Source organism: Vicugna pacos, chromosome 28 (assembly GCF_048564905.1).
Source record: "Vicugna pacos chromosome 28, VicPac4, whole genome shotgun sequence".
Classification (NCBI taxonomy): Eukaryota; Metazoa; Chordata; class Mammalia; order Artiodactyla; family Camelidae; genus Vicugna; species Vicugna pacos.
The window spans coordinates 14,322,889-14,329,990 of NC_133014.1; the positions used below are offsets into that span (position 1 = coordinate 14,322,889).

The following is a 7,102-nucleotide window of genomic DNA, read 5'->3' on the forward strand; positions in this document are numbered from 1 at the left end:
GTCTCTGATCTCGGCTCTTACTACCCTCTCCTGGCTCATCCCTTCGTGATCGTCTCGATGCCCTTTCTGGTTCTCCATATGTTCCAAACTCCTCCACCTCAGGGCCTTTGGACTTGTGAGTCTTCCCGCCTAAGATGGTCCTGATCCTCACACCATCGACGGCTCAATCTCATCATTCACAGAAGTCACAATCCCAGATCCCAGTGAGCCCTTTTCTGGAAACTGTATCTTAACAGCCATTATCCCCATTTTTTTTTAACTGAAGTACAGTCAGTTACAATGTGCCAGTTTCTGGCATACAGCATAATGTCCCAGTCATGCACATTCATACATATATTTGTTTTCGTTAAACATTATTACAAGATATTAAATATAGTTCCCTATGCTATAGAGAAGAAATTTTTTTTATGTATTTTTATATCTAGTGGTTAACATTTGAAAATCTCAAAACCCCCAAATGTATCCCTTCCCACCCCCTTTCCCTGGTAACCATAAGATTAAAAATATGGGACCCTTCACAAATTTGCGTATCATTCTTGCCCAGGGGCCAAGCTAATCTTCTCCATATTGTTCCAATTTTAGCACATGTGCTGTTGAAGCCAGCAACACCCCCACCTTTGACTAAACTTACCTTCTTTCTTAATTTATTTTGTCTATAACATTTATCATGATCACATATTTGATTGAATGTTTGTATTTTTCTTCTGGGATACAAACTCTATCAAATTTTTGTCTTTAATTTTTTTTCATTGCTGTGTTCCCAGCACATTTTCTCAGTAAATAAGTTTTGAATGGTCACTCAATTCTACTGTGTCATCTTTCCCTTATGAATGCAGATACGATCTATATTATAAATTGCCTAACAGAGATGAGAGATGTCTTTAGTGCTTTTAGTGACTTTTCAAGATACAGAGATACTTGAACCAGTGAATGATGCTGTCTATACCTCTATGTGCACTTTCTGTTCCTTGCTAAGAGAAAAAGGTGCTAATTTGAAAATATATATATATATATATATATATATATATATATATATATATATGTCATTTATACCTAAACAAGAATTGTGACAGAAAATTTTGTGTAAGAGTAATGTCATACACAAATCAATAGATCCACCCAGAAGATAACAATGAGGAAAAAGAAATGTAACTTTTGCAAAATGGCACAATGAATATTTTTTATAAAATGAAGTGCATTCTATCCTAAAATGTAATAACAACATAATGGTTGAAGGCAACACAAAGACATAGTTTGTGATATTCATATTCTACTAACTCGTCTCCAAAACTGAAATTTTGAAATACATTTGGGAAATCATCTAAAAAATTTAGAAGCTAAACTGAAAGTCAAGAAACACAAGATATTAACTGTTTTCCATACATAACACAATCTAATAGAAATCCAACTGCAAATTTTGCTTGGTAAGCCTATAACATTAGATTTAAAATGAATGTTAAACTTGCTGGCAATATGGAGATTTTCCCCAGGATAGATTTTCTCTTGTGTATATCCAACGTACTCTGTCTGGCCTTTAAAGATTAATTCTCATCTGTATGCAATCAACAAATCAGAATTCGGTCATTGATGTGCTTTTTAAGCTTTGAACTGTTTCCACACAGGTGGTCAGTTTCAACATGGGCAGACTGGAAACAGCTGCAATGGCCAGCATCAGCCCGCTGTGGACGCGACTTGGATCACAGAGACACAGGTAGACTTGGAAAGCTTTCTGGATAATCCTGGTTCTGCTGCTGATCTGTTGTCAAAATGCACAACTCTCATGCAACAGGTACGCTCCCACCGACCAGCCTCAAAGCAGGCTTCACTGGAAGATTTGTGTGAATGAAAAATACTCTGTGAACAAAAATAACGGCGAACCACATCAGTAAACAGAGAACGCTGAAGCCATCAGGCCATCAGCGGCTGCCCCACCCCCCAGTGAGGACCAGCCCGCAGCCCGGCCTCTGCAGCCACTCACAGTGGTGCCCCCTGAGGGGACTCAGAACAAGAAAGGATGGGACACTGGCCCTAGACAGCTCGGTGCTTGTAAAGGAATGGATTCAGTAAGCCCAAATGTTTGCTTCCTCCCATACACAAAAAGCGCTAAATTCTTTAACTTGAGATGCCTGGTTTTCTTTAGATAACAAGCCATCTTTTATTGTTCGGACTACCCGGTCTTTGCTGTGAAGCTCCTGTGTATCCCAGCCCCTCCCCTACCTCTTGGGAGCAGCCCCTCAGGGCCACCTGAGAGGCCGTCATCCCGGCTCGAGTCCTCCCGCCAAAGAAAACATAATTCTCAGCTTTCAGGCTGCGCGTTTATCTCAGTCGACATTTGCATACTTCATAACAGACAATGTGGTTGTGATTGCTCCCTCAACGCTAGTTCTCTAACTTTCCTACCATCCACAGCTTTATACAACGCAAGTCATTGGCACTCCGGAATGGACTTTCATATTTCAAAGTAAGCCCTTTAGAAGTCAACAGAATACATTAGACAACGTATTGTATGTAGGCAGTGAGAGAAGCATCCCCTATTCAAACTGCTTTGGAGACAAACTTCTTAAAATTTCAGATGCCACAGCCTTGCGAGCCTGGTCTCAGGGTTTCCAGGGTCTACCAACACTCTCTTTGATTTTTCAACCCTAGACTTTTGTACTGACCTTATTTTCTCAAATTTCTGATGAATTTTTCCGCGTCCACACATAGAAGTAGGTTTCAGTGAATTCAGAGGAAACAACAGGATTGTGTCACACGATGTCTGCTTCTTCTCAATTACTCTGAGATGTTTTCTGAGAGAAGTCAGTAGGCAGAGAGAACGGACAAAATCTGTCAACATCTCAATTAACAAGTACCCTTCAGAGGCAGAGTTCTGGCTTGCATATTATAAAATGTCTTTTGTTTCAATAGATTTTGAATGACTTTTCTGTTCTCCATGCATATGGGCGGGCTTACGCTGCCCTTGGTAATAATCGTCTGCAAGGAAATTCACTCAGAAATTTAAAAAGTCAGTTTCTAGAATGAGGATGTTTAGACTTCCCAGCAAGCTGTCTTTTCCTATTCTTATTTATCTTTAAATTAATTATTGATTTTTTAAAATTTTTCACAAAGACAGATACTTTTTGCATGTTATGTTCACTGCTGTATATCCTGGTGTTAAGAAGATGGCTTGGCAAATGGGGAAAACTTAATATATATTTGTTAAGTGAAGAAATGTCTTTACTATGAAAATGAAGATCAGGAAACCATGCTGCAAGTTTTCAAACTCGAAACTTCTGTTACTATCAAACAATATTTCTCCCAAGAAATCTCTCTCCCTTCCCTTCTGCATAAATGTCATGTGACTCTTCCTGGTACATTTTCTGCCAAAATCCACGTGTGCAAATCCCCCCAGAAACCATGATTATTTTGCTGCTGTGGATATCAGATCTTACTTTGTTTCACAGCAATTCTTTTCTTCTACCTTGTGGGAGAGAAGGTGTACTGCCTGCCAGTGGAATGTCTTTTCAAACAGGGAAGGTGCTACATTTTTCAATCAGCCAAATTCTGGGGAATGAACATTGAGAACTGCAGGGAAAGCCTGCTGTAGCTTTTCTTTGCAAATGCTGATTTGGAAGAACAAGATGGTATCTCACACACCTGGGGAGAGGATGGTCAGAACAAATGCTCTGTCTATAAACACAGAAGGGGCTAGCTGCAGAAGGGCAAAATCAATTCACGTCTAAGAGAACCGATCAAAAGTATTCTGTGGAGAGTTTCAATAAAATTCCAATGCTTTCAAGCAAAATGCAGACTGAAGGGCATCTTTGCCACAGAAGGCGAAGTAATAATAATTAAATTTGATAAATAATTGAATTGAGAAACTGTGTTGCTCTGTCCCTCTGTTCTGAGAGAGACATTACTGTCTCTCTCTCTATATATATATGTCTATAAAATTTAAATATATAATTTATACATAAAAATTTATATAATGTTTTATATGTACATATATATGTGTATGTATTCGTGTGTATGTATCTAAATAAAATGAAACTGCCTCCACATACATCCCTCTATGAGATAGAAATGCGGCTAAAAATATAAAAGTAACTTTTCTTCCTCCTGAAACAAAGGGAATGACCCTCCTGAGCCCTGAGTTTTCAAGAGAACTGTGGCCATGCCCTGGGGACGACTCAGTCAAATCACATAGTCTTAATGTCTTAGTAGAGAAATATTAGCCTTTGTGAGTTTTTCTTGGCGACTGTTGAACAATACAGGCAAGACAAAAATTCTTCCAACATTGCTGAAACTTAGATTATATGGGTCACAGAAGATGTTTTAAACCCGTGTTTATTTAAATCTCACCCATGATATTTGTAATTATCACCAATTATTTACATGTCCAACCTCATTCAAACAAAGTTCCACTAAGACACTGCCCGGCAAAATATTATTAGTTTTGTCCCTAAGTCAAGACAAAAAGTGTAATATCAATGAACAAGGATCCTAAAGGAAAGACAGACGGATTCATACAATTATCCTGTAGACTTGCTGTAACCCCCCGACTCAGGGCCAATCTGGTTCATGCAGGCAGCACTGATAATGCAATTTATATTGTGAGAGGAAAATGCTTGTTCACTGACTTTCCGACTAGCCCTTCACCGAATTTCCTTAACAGGTGCATTCTTCATTGCGTTCCTACCTTTGGAGGTCAAAAGCTGGATTCTGCCCCGAACGCAGGTAGAAAGCTGGTGTCTGTGACCACCTGCTGTACCTTACCTGCTTTCCCTGGCCTGGATTTCTTCCCCAGGGGTGCCAGTCTACCCTAGCACTTTGTTTGAGACTCTTACAATTTTTATATAGTTTACAATTAGTTATTTCCCCAGAATGGAGCTAGTCTCTGATAGAATTAACTTTGTATAAAACGGACTGTGAAATTAGTCTCTCTATGATGCCAGATACCGCTGCATGGATGTCTGAACACCGTCTCTTACCACCTCTCAGATCAGACCCTGCGTTGGAAAATGACACCCACTGCCATGACCTCGTGTCCACCCCGCCAATGTTTGGAGTTGATTCAAGATAAGAAATTTCTTCGGAGAAGAAGCGTAAAAACCACAATCCTGGTTTCTGCCTGCATCTCAGTGACGGCGGTCACCCTCACGTATCCTGAAGGAACTCCCTCCTCCCTGGCAGAATGTCATAATCGCTCTCCTGCCATTCACAGAGGACATTTAGCAATTATGTTACTTAGTTCATTTATTCTGATTCCCATCTGGCAAAAATAAGTTTAATTTTTGCAATTACAATAAAAAATAAGGTAACACGTTAGAGTTTAGGGACACCATGTAACTGGACCAACCCAGATAAAATTTTAAAGAAGACAGCGTCTATCTGCAGCCCGTTCCTTGGCAGATTTCCCCAACAGTGGAAGCCAGGATGGGGTTGAAAAGATTACTGGATCGGGAGTCCACAGACACTGGCTGATGTCCTGGCATCACCATGTACTTGCTGGGAGACAAAAATGAGGATAACTGAAGCTCCTTTAAAGAGTTCTTGTAAAAATTATGTAAAATTATGTGGGCACCAGCACTTTGCCAACTGTAAAATTCCATAAAAAGGTTAATTTTTCTTTGTTATTATGGTTACAATTGAAACAGATGGACCCGCTAAGAAAAAGAGAAGGGACGTAACGGGGGTAAGATCACACAATCAAAATTGGAACCGACTCTTCCTACTAACGATTCCACCAAACCATAAAACTGGGAAAACCGATTTTCAGTTTCGAGAGGGAAACGTTTGTAGCAGGAGTTTAATCACACATTGGTGAGGGAGGAAGCCCCGCCTCCAGATTGACGGGGATGCCAATAAATCACACAACACCCAACAGCGGGCAGCTGAAACCACAACAGTGTATTCTGTGAGTCACATACGCTCACCGCCATGGGAGGAGGACACAGCCCGCCCTGCGTGGTCACATGAGCCTTGTACCTGGGCGCCGAGTCATCAGTCAGGGGATATGGGAGGCAGACTCTGTCGTATCAAGAAGACGTGGTGCTCCGATAGGAAGAGATGATTGAGTCAAGTTCTAAAAGATGAGGAGGACTTAACCTTATAAATAAAAGGGGGAGTTCATTTTAGGTAGGTAAGATTTCACATGCAAAACACGGTAGCAGGATGGAATGCATTCCAAGCCTTCCCTGACTAGCTTAGACACACTCCCTTTACGCGTCACACCAAGGTCTATCTCCCTCTTAGTCAGCTGTGATGGTCCCAGCTTTGTATTTTCTTGAATAATCAACTATTATTTTATGTGCTCCCCTGAGCTGTTAGCCACTTGCTGGCAGGAGACAGCTCTATGGTCCCTCACATGTATGTTCTCAATGTCTAGCCAAGCACCTGCCACAGACAAAGCATTCCAATTTCCATAGAATGAATGAAACAGTTTAGGCCATTCAGGCAATGGGTCAGAAGAGAAACGCCTGCTCCGTGAAATGCTTTCCAGAAGACTTAAAGAAGACCTCCTTGATGAAGTGCTAAAGCCGGAAACTCAACACAAAAATTTCCGAAACATCTTTGGGGATGTTCCGTTGGATGAGGGTTGTGTGGGGGTGAATTAGAACAGTCAGGGCCCAAGGCAGAGTGAAGCACTGACTACTTGCTTCCTCAAGAGTTTTGCAAGGGATGTCTCTTCTCAACAAATTAACTTCACAATGATGCATGTTGTTTGTAACTTTAGAAAATGAGTTTAATTATTTAGTGCAGCGACAGCAAGCATTAGCATGGGAAATCTCAGCTATAGACCAAATATACGAATTTGTTTCTAAATTTGATCTGCATATTACTATCTTCACATGAAAACCTTTCTAAGCTGTTAATCTTCATTAAAAAGCATTATCATGAGTTATATTGACTGCTGTCATGTAAGTCTAATATTCTGTGACCTGTGGGTGGGATGAATATAATTTTATAAGCATTATAATAGTACACAGATTTCATTTCAACATAAAATTTGATTGGTTTTTAAATTCATGACACCTGATTGGTTTTTAAATCAAAAATTGTTTATAAAATTGTGCCAAGAGCTGTAAACAATCTCAGTAATTTTTGACAAATTAATAAGAAC

The 7,102-nt window shown here is 40.0% G+C and overlaps 1 non-coding gene across 1 annotated transcript; it reads right to left on the bottom strand.

Annotated features, from left to right (window-relative positions):
* Positions 1–499: 499 nt before the first annotated feature.
* On the bottom strand, positions 500–609 carry LOC116285945 (U6 spliceosomal RNA). Its single transcript, XR_004195711.1, has one exon. It is a non-coding gene; the product is annotated as a U6 spliceosomal RNA (small nuclear RNA).
* Positions 610–7,102: the final 6,493 nt, after the last annotated feature.